The sequence below is a fragment of the Somniosus microcephalus genome, chromosome 10, assembly GCF_052327205.1.
Source record: "Somniosus microcephalus isolate GS21.2 chromosome 10, FLI_Smic_1.0, whole genome shotgun sequence".
In the NCBI taxonomy this organism is placed as follows: Eukaryota; Metazoa; Chordata; class Chondrichthyes; order Squaliformes; family Somniosidae; genus Somniosus; species Somniosus microcephalus.
In genome coordinates, this window is record NC_140996.1 from 203,265,746 (window position 1) to 203,280,841 (window position 15,096).

Genomic DNA, 15,096 nt, shown 5'->3' on the forward strand with positions numbered 1-15,096 from the left:
GCCCTGGTAACATCCTGGTGAACCTCCTCTGCACCCTCTCTAACGCGATCACATCTTTCCTGTAGTGTGGCGACCAGAACTGCACACAGTATTCCAGCTGTGGCCTAACCAGTGTTTTATACAGCTCCATCATAACCTCCTTGCTCTTATATTCTATGCCTCGGCTAATGAAGGCAAGTATCCCATATGCCTTTTTTACCACCTTATCCACCTGTTCCGCCGCCTTCAGGGATCTGTGTACCTGCACACCCAGATCCCTCTGACCCTCCGTCTTGCCTAGGGTCTTTCCCTTCATTGTGTATTCCCTTGCCTTGTTAGACCCCCCAAAGTGCATCACCTCGCACTTTTCCGGGTTAAATTCCATTTGCCACTGTTCCGCCCATCTGACCAACCCATCTATATCGTTCTGCAGACTGAGGCTACCCTCCTCGCTATTTACCACCCTACCAATTTTAGTATCATCCGCGAATTTACTGATCATACCCTTTACATTCATATCCAAGTCATTAATGTAGACCACAAACAGCAAGGGACCCAGCACCGATCCCTGTGGTACCCCACTGGCCACAGGTTTCCAGTCACAAAAACAACCTTCGACCATCACCCTCTGCCTTCTGCCACTAAGCCAGTTTTGTATCCAATGTGCCAAGGCACCCTGGATTCCATGGGCTCTTACCTTCTTGACCAGTCTCCTGTGCGGGACTTTATCGAAGGCCTTACTGAAATCCATGTATACCACATCCACTGCGTTACCCTCATCCACACACCTAGTCACCCCCTCAAAAAATTCAATCAAATTAGTCAGACATGATCTTCCCTTGACAAAGCCATGTTGACTATCCCTGATTAATCCTTGCCTCTCCAAGTGGAGACAAATTTTGTCCCTCAGGATTTTTTCCAGTAATTTTCCTACCACTGATGTTAGGCTCACTGGCCTGTAGTTCCCCGGTTTTTCCCTACTACCCTTCTTGAATAATGGTACTACATTAGCGGTTCTCCAGTCCTCTGGCACATCCCCTGTGGCCAGAGAGGTCCTGAATATATGTGTTAGAGCCCCCGCAATCTCCTCCTTTGCCTCACACAGCAGCCTGGGGTACATTTCATCCGGGCCTGGGGATTTATCCATTTTTAGGCCAGCTAAAACCGCCAATACCTCCTCCCTCTCGATGTTAATATCCCAGATTTTTTCTCCCAAATTGGCCATTGGTTTTTTTTATCTGGTTTTCGCCTCTCCCGGGAGATCACATGGGTTCGGGTGGGATGGAGAGTGATAGAAGATTTGAAGTTAGGATCAGATCAGCCATGATCTTATTGAATGGTGGCGCAGGCTCAAGGGGCCGATTGGCCTACTCCTGCTCCTATTTCTTATGTTCTTACAGTAATTTTCTCATAATATTCATGCTCCATGGCACCTCATGCCATTCTTATTAGATAGCTTGCTTGTGGGGGGGGGGGGCGTTGGGTGAGTGGGGGGATCTTGCAGTGCTCCATCCTAAAGAGAGCTTCACTCCTGTGCTTCACTTCCTATATCAGAATTCCTGTGGTCCCATCACAGAAAATGGGCATTTTGTGCCCTGCTGAATTGCTTGCAGATATGTTTGTTGGTGCTGTCTTGTAAACCACACCACCTGCCCCTTTTAAGCTGCTACAGGTCTTTAAAGCCTGTAATAATATATGATTTCCTACCCAGGAACAGGTGAGTACCCAATCACAGAAGTTTTCCCTGTCGGGAGTTCTCCAAGGTTATGCAAATGATGCGGATCCTAGAAATATGCATGGGGCCAGCACACTGCAGGTTGGGTGAATGCATTTCTTGCAATAGAAACATAGAAACATAGAAGATAGGAGCAGGAGTAGGCCATTCGGCCCCTCGAGCCTGCTCTGCCATTCAATGAGATCATGGCTGACCATCCAAACTCATCTCCAACAGCACTAGCAAACACTCCCCCTAGGACATCGGTCCCGGTCCTGCCCAGGTGCAAACCGTCCAGTATGTACTGGTCCCACCTCCCCCAGAACCGGTTCCAATGTCCCAGGAATTTGAATCCCTCCCCCTTGCACCATTCCTCTAGCCACGTATTCATCTGAAATATCCTTCTATTTCTACTCTGGCTAGCACATGGCACTGGCAGCAATCCTGAGATTACTACCTTTGAGGTCCTATTTTTTAATTTACCTCCTAACTCCCTATATTCAGCTTTTAGGACCTCGTCCCGGTTTTTACCTATATCGTTGGTACCTATATGCACCACGACAACTGGCTGTTCACCCTCCCCTTCCAAAATGTTCTGCAGCCGCTCCGAGACATCCTTGACCCTTGCACCAGGGAGGCAACATACCATCCTGGAGTCTCGTTTGCGGCCGCAGAAACGCCTATCTATTCCCCTTACAATAGAATCCCCTGTCACTATAGCTCTCCCACTCTTTTTCCTCCCGTCCTGTGCAGCAGAACCACCCACGGTGCCAGGAAATTGGCTGCTGCTGTCTTCCCCTGATAAGCCATCCCCCCGAACAATATCCAAAGCGGTAGATCTGTTTGAGAGGGGGATGGCCACAGGGGACCCCTGCACTACCTGCCTGCGCCTACTACTCTGCCTGGTGGTCACCCATTCCCTTCCTGCCTGTGCAGCCTTTACCTGCGGTGTGACCAACTGATTAAATGTGATATCCACGATGTCCTCAGCATCGCGAATGCTCCAGTATGTATCCATTCACAGCTCCAGCGCCGCAATGCGGTCTGTCAGTAGCTTAAATAAAGGAAACTACGATGGTCTGAGGAGCGAGTTGGGTAGGATTGATTGGGGAATGGCACTCAAAGGGTTGACGGTGGATAGGCAATGGCAAACATTCAAAGACCGAATGGATGAGCTACAGAATTTGTTCATCCCAGATTGGCATAAAAATAAAACAAAAAAGGTGACTCAACCGTGGCTAATAAGGGAAATTAGGGATAGCATAAGATCCAAGGAGAGGACATATAAATTGGCTAGAAAAAGCAATAATCCTGAGGATTGGGAGCAGTTTAGGAGTCAACAAAGGAGGACAAAGGGGTTAATTAAGAAAGGGAAAATAGAATATGAGAGTAAGCTTGCAGGGAACATAAAAACTGACTGTAAAAGCTTTTATAGATATGTGAAGAGAAAAAGATTGGTGAAGTCAAGCGTAGGTCCCTTACAGTCAGAATCAGGGGAATTTATAATGGGAAACAAGGAAATGGCAGACCAACTAAATACATACTTTGGTTCTGTCTTCACAAAGGAGGACACAAATAACCTCCCAGAGATGCCGGGGAACATAGGGTCTGATGAAAGAGAGGAACTGAAAGAAATCAGTATTTGTAGGGAAATGGTGTTAGGAAAATTGATGGGACTGAAGGCCGATAAATCCCCAGGGCCTGATGGTCTACATCCCAGGGTACTTAGGAAGTGGCCCTAGAGATAGTAGATGCATTGCTGGTCATCTTCCAGAACTCGATAGACTCTGGAACGGTACCCATGGATTGAAGGGTAGCTAATGTTACCCCACTATTCAAAAAAGGTGGTAGAGAAAAAGCGGGGAATTATAAACTGGTAAGCCTGACATCGGTAGTGGGGAAAATGCTAGAGTCTATTATAAAAGATGTAATAGCAGAGCACTTGGAAAGCAGTGACAGGATCGGACAAAGTCAACATGGATTTACAAAAGGTAAATCATGCTTGACTAATCTACTGGAATTTTTTGAGGATGTAACTGGTAAAATAGATAAGGGAGAACCAGTGGATGTGGTGTATTTGGACTTTCAGAAGGCTTTCGATAAGGTCCCACATAAGAGATTAGTGTGCAAAATTAAGGCACATGGGATTGGGGGCAAGGTATTGACTTGGATAGAGAACTGGTTGGCGGACAGAAAACAAAGAGTTGGAATAAACGGGTCATTTTCCGAGTGGCAGGCAGTGACTAGTGGGGTACCGCAAGGATCGGTCCTAGGACCCCAGCTGTTCTCAATATATATTAATGATCTGGACGAGGGAATTGGATGTAATATCTCCAAATTTGCAGACGACACAAAGCTGGGTGGGAGGGTAAGCTGTGAGGAGGATGTCGTGAAACTCCAGTACGATTTGGACAGGTTGGGTGATTGGGCAGAAACATGGCAAATGCACTATAATGTGGATAAATGTGAGGTTATCCACTTTGGTGGCAAAAACAGGAAGGCAGATTATTATTTGAATGGCAATAGATTGGGAGAAGGGGAAGTGCAAAGAGACCTGGGTGTTCTTGTGCACCAGTCGCTGAAGGTAAGCATGCAGGTGCAGCAGGCGGTTAAGAAGGCAAATGGTATGTTGGCCTTCGTAGCAAGAGGGTTCGAGTACAAGAACAAGGATGTCTTGCTACAGTTGTACAGGGCCTTGGTGAGACCGCACCTTGAATATTTTGTGCAGTTTTGGTCACCTTACCTGAGGAAGGACGTTCTTGCCATGGAGGGAGTGCAGCGAAGATTCACCAGGCTGATACCTGGGATGGCAGGAATGACGTATGAGGAGAGATTGTGTCGATTGGGCTTATACTCACTGGAGTTTAGAAGATTGAGAGGGGATCTCATCGAAACCTATAAAATTCTGTCAGGTCTGGACAGACTAGATGCAGGAAGGATGTTTCGGATGGCCGGGGAGTCCAGAACCAGGGGTCATAGTCTAAGGATAAGGGGTAAGCCATTTAGGACTGAAATGAGGAGGAATTTCTTCACCCAGAGAGTGGTGAACCTGTGGAATTCTCTGCCACAGAGGGCGGTGGAGGCCAGTTCATTAAATATATTCAAGAAAGAGTTGGATATATTTCTTGAGGCTAAAGGGATCAAGGGATATGGGGAGAAGGCAGGGACAGGGTACTGAATTTGGATGATCAGCCATGATCTCATTGAATGGCGGAGCAGGCTCGAAGGGCCGAATGGCCTACTCCTGCTCCTATCTTCTATGTTTCTATGATACACTTTCCGCACACATGGTCGTCAGAGACACAGGAAATGTCCCTGATTTCCCATATAGTGCAGGAGGAGCATACCATGGCACCGAGCTGTCCTGCCATGACTTACCCTTCAATTAATTTAAATTAACTTAAATCAAATCAATACCACCAATTACACTACAATTAAAGGGCCCTTGGTTACTAGCACTAGAAAGTATAACCACAAAAAATTAAGACCTTCTAAACTTTATAAACTATGAACCTTAACTGTCAAACTATCCTGGCCGTACTCACCCAATCAGCTGCTCCCTCCTGCCTGCGTCACGTTTTGAATCGTGACGTGGCTCTGGAACACCGCCGCCGGTCTGAGATTGGTGAAAGAAAGCCCGCGAAAGTGAGTTTAAATACTCACTGGGTCTCTGGTCTCGCTGCTCCCGGCACCAGCCTCTGCAAAGAAAGCCCACGAAAGTGAGTTTAAATACTCACTGGGTCTCCGGTCTCACCATGCTTCCAGTTGGGTATATGCTCAATTGTAAAGTCTAGGCTATTGTCCCAAATATAAGTTTCAGAACAATTTAGTATTTCAGAGTTTTTCCAATTGGAGATTTAGTGCCAAAATTTGGATCTTCTGTTACCATGCGTAGTTCTGTGGCATTGCATATCATGTGACAGGAAGAGGGAGGTGTTTGACTGCATTATGACACAATAGGGTCAGTTTAAGGTTTGTTTTTGGCATTTGTTCTATCCACTACGGTAATTTAAAATTTGTCATTAATTAAAAAAAATATTCAGCAGGCACTGACTGAAAAAAAAACTTGGTAGCAAAACTTGGCAGGCATTGCATTAGATGCTATTTCCAAAATGAGGCATGATTGCAAAGAGAGAGAGAGAGAGGTGTTACCTTAGTACCCCAAGAATCACAAACCTGCTGTTGCACTTAAAGCGCTTTGAGTGCTTTTCTAAAGTAGCTGTGAATGAAATGGCAGCTGCCTTCACTGATTCTTCTTCTTCTTAGGCAGTCCCTCGGAACCGAGGATGACTTGCTTCCACATTAAAAATGAGTTCGCAGGTGACTGATGAGTCCAATGCGGGACCTACAGTCTCTGTCACAGGTGGGGCAGACGGTGGTTGAAGGGGCGGGTGGGTGGGGTGCTTGGGTTGACGTGCGCTCCTTGCGCTGCCTGCGCTTGGCTTCTACTTGCTCCCGGCAAAGAGACTCGAGGTGTTCGGCACCTTCCCAGATGCCTCTCCTCCACTTTGTGCAGTCTTGGGCCAGGGATTCCCAGGTGTCGGTGGGGATGTTGCACTTTTTCAAGGAGGCTTTGAGGGTGTCCTTGAAGCGTTTCCTCTGCCCACCTGGGGCTCTCTTGCCATGCCGGAGCTCCGAGCGCTTGTTTTGGGAGTCTCGTATTGGGCATGCGGACAATGTGACCCATCCATCGGAGCTGATTGAGCGTGGTCAAAGCTTCGATGCTGGGGATGTTAGCCTGAGCAAGAACACTGACGTTGGTGCGCCTATCCTGCCAATGGATTTGCAGGATCTAGCGGAGGCAGCATTGGTGGTACCTCTCCAGAGCTTTGAGGTGCCTGCTGTACATGGTCCATGTCTCTGAGGTGGGTATCACTGCTGCTCTGTAGACCATGAGCTTAGTGCTGGGTTTGAGGTCCTGGTCTTCAAACACTCTCTTCCTCAGGTGACCGAAGGCTGCACTGGCACACTGAAGGCGGTGTTGGACTTCGTCATCGACGTCTGCCCTTGTTGACAGTAGGCTCCCGAGGTATGGAAAATGGTCCACGCTGTCCAAGGCCTTGTCGTGAATTTTGATCATCGGGGGGCAGTACTGTGTGGCGGGGGCAGGTTGGTAGAGGACCTTTGTCTTACGGATGTTTAGTTTAAGACCCATGCTCTCGTACGCTTCGGTGAAGGTGTTGACGATGGTTTGGAGTTCGACCTCTGAGTGAGCGCAGATGCAAACATCGTCTGCATACTGTAATTCCCGAAATGGCCTCTATCTGCACTGGGGTTTCTGTGATTTCTGTGAATTACAGCGTCCCTGAGATCCCCTGGCATGCTCTCCTCCTTCCAGATAAGAGAAATGAGTTCATGAATTCACACCAGTAGTGCTTCTTCGCTATGCTTTAGTGCCTCGGCGGGGATTCCATCTGCTCCTGAAGCCTTGTTGTTCTTCAGTTGTCGGATGGCCTTTTCAACCTCATGCCAGGCTGGGGTTGTGCTGAGATGGTGGCGGGTAGCATGCTGTGGGATGGAGTTGAGGACACTCACGTCGAAGACTGAGTCGTGGTTCAGGAGATCTTCGAAGTGCTCCTTCCAGCGGGCACTCACTGCCTCTCTGTCCTTGATGAGTACCTCTCCGTTCTTGGCCCGCAGTGGGGTAGGGCCTTGGGTGCTTGGGCCATAGATGGTCTGGACTACGCTAAAAGAATCCACGCACGTCGTGGTTGTCGGCTAGCTGCTGGATCTCCTGCGCTTTCTCCACCCACCATCCGCTCTTTAGGTCGCGAGTTTTTTGTTGGACTTCGGCCTTCAGGCTTCTGTAGAGCTGCTTTCTTGCTCTCGAGTTCTGTTGCTGTTTCCAGATCAGGAATGCCTTGCGCATGCGGCTTATTAGCTCCTGGATCTCCTGGTCATTCTCGTCGAACCAGTCTTGGTGTTTCCTGGGCGAGTGACCGGGCGTCTCTTCACAGGTGCTGATTATGGAGGCCTTGAATGCAGACCAGGTGCTGTGGACACTCTGTGTCTCTGAATCACTGGGAGTCGTCAGGTTGTTTGTGAGGCGCCGTCTGAATAGGGCTTTTTTAGTGGGGTCTTTGAGTGCTCCAGCGTTAATTTTCCTGCGGCATTGTTTCTGTTGCTGCCGCTGTTTTGGGGCTACATTGATGGAGATGACAGAGTGGATTAGGCGGTGGTCTGTCCAGCAGTCGTCAGCTCCTGTCATGGCGCGGGTGATGCGGACGTCCTTGCGGTCCCTCGCTCGGACGATGACGTAGTCCAGCAGATGCCAGTGCTTGAAGCGAGGGTGCTGCCATGAAGCCTTCTACTTGTCTCTCTGATGGAACAAGGTGTTGGTTATGACAAGGCCATGTTCTAAGCATTTCGACAGGAATTCGATGATTACTAATTCACTGATTACTAACGCAGGAAAAACATTCGGCATTACAGTCTGCAAGTAAGTTTTGGAAACTTGAATGACTTCACAAATGTTTAAGTAATTGTGGTTATTACTCCCCTATATTCTTGCTTTTCTATCAAGTTAGCTTTTATGTAATCCTGGGAGGGCGACGATCTGTGCTGAGGTTGCACTTTCATAAAATCGATCATTATGTACATACCCCAGAACTTTGGAAGCAATTAAAAATATATGCGATTATAAATGGTTATCCCCGGTGATTAAGATTAGTGACCCAAATTCCCCAGGAGCTGTCGATGGGGCAGATCTTGGATGGGGCAGAATTTCCATCTGCTCCTTGCCTGTGCCCGACTCAGCTCATTCCCCAGCGTCAGGGGCATTTCAGTATTTCAGGTGGATGCATTTTTCCCATTTACGGTGCCAATGGGAAACCTGCCTCCAGTGGAGGCAGAGCAAATTTAACGTGGTGACTTGGACGACCGGGTTCCAGGGCAGAGTAAATAAAAATTTCAACAACTTGCTAGCTTGTCATTCTTCTACTTTCAATAATGCAAATCAATTGTATTGTTGAAACCAACCCTTCAAAGTTAAAATCCCTCCCTGTGGCTCCTGAGTAACATCTACAGCTTGCATTTATATAGCGCCTTTAATGTATGCAAATGATGCATATTATGCCCATCCCTGATACAGTACAAATGGCAGGCAATATGTTGTATGATGTAATTCCCTTCTTTGCCTGTGATTATAATGTGTCCGACAACATAATAAGATTTTTTTTAAAGGATTCTTCAAATACACTGTTGATTACCATATACGGACATTTCATCCTGTGCTTCCCAGCACTGATATATTTGATGTAGAGAGAATGGGTATTATTTCTTTACAGTACTCAAAGGTTAGATCATGTATTAATTTGTTTTTGCATTTAAATTAAGTTGCAAGTTTAATCATTTATAGGTCTGTGACTCACTGCTGGGTTAAGTTGCATTGGGAGCACAGTAGAATGGTACACAATAGATTTATGTTTACATTTGCTCAGGTGCTTAACTACCGATCATATGGAGATGCCGAGTGGGGGCCAGATGGTTCTTACTGAGATGGAATTTCAATGCAGACAACAACAACTTGCATTTATATAGCGTCTTTAATGTAGTAAAATGTTCCAAGGTGCTTCACAGGAGCGTAATCAAACAAAATTTGACACCGAGCCACATAAGGAGATATTAGGACAGGTGAAAAGAGCTAGTTTTAAGGAGCATCTTAAAGGAAGAAAGAGGGGTAGAGAGGCGGAGAGGTTTAGGGTGGGAATTCCAGAGCTTAGAGCCTTGGCAGCTGAAGGCACAGCCAATGGTGGAGTGAAGAAAAGCGGGGATGCACAGGAGGCCAGAATTACATAGCCGAAGCTGGTTGTTTTTGTGAATTTCTGCGCATCAAGACAAGGGATGTGGGATGTTAGTGCTTGGGAATGGAACACATTCCCATATCAGCATCAAACACTCCCAAATCAGAGTGGCTTGATGCAGAGTAAATCTCTATCTGCTATGCCCTAACAATGTGCCTCAGCCCCAATCTCAGCCTCAGGAAAACACCCTCTACTCCACCAGTATGGTGTTCCTTCATACATCTGTCCTCGCTGAGTGAAATTGCCAAATAGTGCTGATTAAGGGGCAGTTTCGTGCTGTGGGCCCGTGCCCACTCATTTCACATTGGGCTCCGACGGCCAACAGAGAAGAATTTAATCCCATCAGTGTGGGCTGGATGTGATTGCAGGTCCCAAATGTGAATGGCCAGTGCTTAACCCACTGCACCATTCAGACCCACATTTAGGTGATTTTTCGATATGGCAGCTAGTAACCTAGATATAAAACATCCTTCATGCACAGAATACTCTGAAAATTTACTCGACAGTGTACACTTAATAATTAGGGAATGACACCCGAGTGGTATAAGGAGTTTCCCCTTGTAAGATACAAGCATTTTCCTTGACTTATTCAGCCGGCTACTTCATGAAAATGCCTGTCATGCCACAAGATTGTACCTGTGAAACATTTTAGGACTTTTACCTATTTGGCCTGGAAGGGATTTTGTTTTAACTTATGATACACGATTGCTATGAAGTTAGATTCAGCTTAACTTCCAGAGATACACAAGCCATTTAGAATGTCGGCTGAGTTGATTAGGTCAGACCCTCCCCAATGGAACAGCCATCAAATTGTTTAATTTATCCACACTATGTCAGTGTTGAGACAATGGGGAGTCATTGAGCACATCCAATAGCAGTTTGTACTCGAATGAGAGAATGAGTTTTCATTCAGTACACTGGCTTAGCTGAATAGGCAATGCAGATGGCATGAGCTTCAAGAAGGTTGGTTCAACTCATTCAAGGTAGTTGATTGGCAGCTTGCCAAGCCAATCGTCAACACATAGAGCTGGCGTGGCAGTCAAAGAGTTGCCTTTGTCTATATCTCTCCAGACAAGTCAGAATGATCTTGCTCTTTAGGTGGTGAGGGTGAGTCACTCAGAAATATACACACAGGTTCAAGCAGGACAACCCATAGGGGGAGAAATTCAGTATTGCTCTGTTTGGGGCGTAAGTATCGACCGGGCGCGAAATTTTGCGCCCGTTGCAAATTATCGCCACCTACTGGTAAATTGACCTGCTTCGCCCCAGGAGGTGCTTGGAGCGCTAAAACAGGCGCTGCACGACTGTCTTAAGGCGCTAAGCCGGAGAAGCGAGGCGCTACCACCGAGGGCGGGCGCAGCGCCGGTGCGGCCAGTTAGCGATTGCACGCAGACACGCTGGCGCTAGTCAGCTCTTAAAGGGGAGGTTCAATCTTGGATTGCAGCCACACCCTGCGCATCGGAGCCCTGATTCTCGGCCTGGACAGACCTGCTGCCGCATTCTTACACCTAGGACCATGGAGAGGGCCAGGGAGCGAGCGCAGCGGTTCAGTGAGGGGGCCTTGCAGGTTCTGGTTGGCGCGGTGGAGTGCAGGCGATCTATCCTGTTCCCGGGCAGTGGCAGGAGGCCGCTGCCCAATGACTATCGCAAAGCTTGGAGGGAGGTGGCTCACCGAGTGACCTCCAGCAGCATGGTGCCTAGGACCCCTGTGCAATGCAGGAAGAAGTTCAACGACCTCACTCGGGTCGTCAGGGTGAGTACCCTTTTCAGAATCCTCTTCATCCCTGCATGTCGACCTCACTTTATGGCCAAAGGGTCCTGAAAGCCCCAATGCCCAGCCCTCATCCAACACCTATGGGCCTTTCATGAAACTCACACGCACATTCAGCACTTTACACACTGTAAGGGCTCTTCCACCATGGGAGGCAGTGCAGCCAAGATCAGGGCTTGACACTGTAAGGGCTCTTCCACCATGGGAGGCAGTGCAGCCAAGATCAGGGCTTGACACTGTAAGGGCTATTCCATCACGGGAGGCAGTGCAGCCAAGAGCAGGGCTTCACACTGTAAGGGCTCTTCCACCATGGGAGGCAGTGCAGCCAAGATCAGGGCTTCACACTGTAAGGGCTATTCCACCATGGGAGGCAGTGCAGCCAAGATCAGGGCTTCACACTGTAAGGGCTATTCCACCATGGGAGGCAGTGCAGCCAAGATCAGGGCTTCACGCTGTACTCAGAGCCCGTCCTTTCTCTTGCAGGGCAAGCTGGCCCATAACAGGAGGCAGCAGCAACGGACCGGAGGAGGCCGGCCTCACCTTCAAGCCCTCACCGATCTGGAGCAGCGAGTCCAGCGGATTATGGCAGGCCGGATGATTGGCCCCGTTGCCACTGGAGATGCCGACCCCGTTCTGGACAGCAATGGTAAGGTCATCACCTTTTTGACCTCTCTCCTTCCACTTGTGCCTCACACCAGCATCCTTTGCCACTATCGAACCAATACAGTACATTGCAGCACTCATGCCTCCCTCGCTGTCACCCTGTCCTCACGCTAAAGCCACTCTTGTACCTCCCTGCTTTCAGATGCTGATTCGCCAGGTGACGAGGTGGGCCCTCAAGCTGCCACTGTGAGTGACTCTGAAGGCGACGAGGAGGAGGAAGCTGGACCATCAGTGCCACCGTCAGCCGAGGCAGCCCATGGCCATAATGGGGGCACGTCTTCCCTGGAGGGGAGCAGGGGGGTATGGTCTGAGGAGGGTGAAGCTCCAGGGCCCAGCGGACTGCAGCAACGCGGGGGGGTGGGTAGGGAAGCTCGGTGGCCTTCTCCCCGGAGGGAGAATCTGGCCTCGAGTCCTGCTACAGTGAGTGCAGAAGAGGTGCGGCTCCTCACTGAAATGGGCGTCCAGGCGGAGCACAGGCACACTGAGCTCATGGCTGCAGTGGCAAGGATGCCCGAATCCATTGAGTCACTGGCAAGGAGTGTCCAAGACTTCGGCGCAGCACTGGCAAGGAGTCTCCAGGACTTCGGCGCAGCACAGGCGGCTGCCACGCAAGTGCTTAGTGCTGCAATGCAGTCAGTGGCTGATCTCATGCAGACACATATTGAGGCCACACGAGCATTGACTGCTGCCACCCTCGCTGGATCGGGCATGAATCGCCGGGGCCCTCGCCGCGCCGCAGCAGGCCAGCAGTCTGTGCTTCAGCAGATTGCTCCACATGCTGCAGTGCTGCCCCGTCGGAGTGCCAGTGTGTCGTCTGCCCAGGGAGTTGCTGTCCTCTGTCAGGATGACAGCATTCCTGCTGCCAACACTGTCACTTCTCCACTGCAGCTGCCATCACCTGTAGGACAGACTGCTGCCGCCCATGCAGAGTTGGAGCAGTCAGCAGCCGGGCCCTCCAGGCCCAGAGCTGGTCCAGGCCATCCCTCAAGGGCATCTGCAGTCTCAGTTTCTGACACTCAGCAGCCTTCCCCCAGCCTTGCTGCAGCCACTGGGGTCCCATTGCGGAGGCGCTGCAGGGTGGGAAGGGGCGAATCTCGCAAGCGAAGCAGATCACCCTCGAAGGGCAAAAAGTAGGAGGTGTGGCAAAATGCTGTTAAATGTTTTATTGAAGGCCGAGGATTGTGGTCATTTTTTGGTTACTGTTTCGTTCATTGTCTCCAGGTTGTGAGAGCCAGTTATGTGACTGACTGCTTTTTTTGGGGTTTCTCTCTATTACTTTGTCATGCGGGAAGGGCACACAGTTTGTTAAATAAAGAAGTGTCTTTATTCAGAATGTGCATGTTTGCTCTTTGAAGTATTCGTTGCCTTGACCGGCTTAGGGGTTGCGGCACGGTTCCATTCATGTTCTTTGAATGGCAGAAGCCATTCCCTCAGAGGGGGCCTAGAACCGACTTGCTATAAGCCGCTGACGGCCGGCCCTTGCACTTTGTGCCTCCCTCCCGTCTTGGTACTCCTCCTCCTCCTCCTCCTCTGCTGGTGCTCCAATGTCTGGTGGCAGTGGCTGAGTCCTGAGGATTGCCAGGTTATGCAGCATGCAGCACACAACAACGAAATGGGAGACTCGCTCAGGTGAGTACTGAAGGGCTCCTCCGGAATGGTCCACACAGCCGATTGTGTGCTCAATTATGTTTCTGGTCGCTTGATGGCTCTCATTGTATTGTTCTTCAGCAGGGGTGCTGGGCGAACGGAGCGGGGTCATCAACCAGGTGCACAGAGGATAGCCCTTGTCCCCGAGGAGCCAGCCTCCTGGGTGAGTCAGGGCCTCGAAAAGGTCTGCCACAGAAGTCTGGCGCAGGATGAAGGCGTTGTGGCTGCTGCCTGGAAAGCTGGCATTGACAGCAACTATCAGCTGTCTGTGGTCACAGACCAACTGGGATGTTCAACTAATGGAACCCCTTCCGGTTGCGGTAATCCTCGGCATTCTCTTGCGGTGCCCGCAAAGCCACATGCGTGCAGTCAATGGCGCCCTGGACCATGGGGAAGCCCGCTATTCTTGCAAATCCCATTGCGCGCTCTTGCTGCTTGTCCGGGGTCATGGGGAAAGAAATGTACTGACATCTCCTTTTAAAGAGGGCATTCGTGACTTGACGGATGCAGCAATGCACCGCGAACTGGGAGATATCAGCAATGTCCCCAGTAGCGGATTGAAAGGAGCCAGTGGCATAGAAGTTGAGAGCCACTGTGACCTTCACTGCCACCGACAGAGACGTCGTGCTCCTCAGTTGAGGCTGCAGATCTGGCTGAAGCAGGTGGCAGAGCTCAGTGACCACCTCCCTGCTGAATCGCAGCCTCCAAAAACACTGCTCCTCAGCCATGTTGAGGTATGAGAACTGTTGGCAGAAAACCCTGGGACGGTAAGGTCTTGTGTGCCGACGCCTGTTGGCCCTCCTCCGTCTGGCCATGATTGGCACTCTCTCGGCGTCTCTGTGCCCTCTCAATGTAATGGAGAAGCCCAACGTTCCCACCCATTGCAGCCCCCATAGTATGTGGCCACTCAAGGTTATGCCAGTGAAAAAGGAAACCAACTACAAAGTTCTGGTCAGAAGCCAAAAGTACCTCTGTGAGCGCTGACTCAATGCAGAAAGCTTTCTCCCTTTGTCTCTCTGCAAATCTCTCTCTCTCTCTCACTCACAGAAGGAGTGGTCCAAAAATGGCTACCACAAAGAAGCCTGGAAGAGCCCCCTTTAAATAGCGCCCCCCCAGCCCCACAGCGACTGGGAACCATTCCAGTCAACCAGTCGCTGGGAGCGACAGGCGGAAAGGAGGGGGGCGCCACTGAATTTTCGGTTCGGGGCGCCCCAAGGGCGTTGCACCATGAAATGACGTCAGGATCTGCGCGCGCAGCTGAGCGGGCGTTGCGGTTTAGCGCTGCCGCTAAATGTCCGCTCAATTTCACGAGAGACGCAGGTCTTGCCGCGCCCAGGCGCTAGCCAGCTCGCGCCTCACTTATCGCCCTCTTAAGGCGCTAATGGGTGGCGCAACCAACTGAATTTCTCCCCCATACTGCGTGTAATCAAAAGTTAGTACCAGTTAGCTAGGAACAATTAAGTTGTAAATTAATCTCCACCCAGAACACTTGTAGAGATGCCTGGTTTGTTATTTTATGT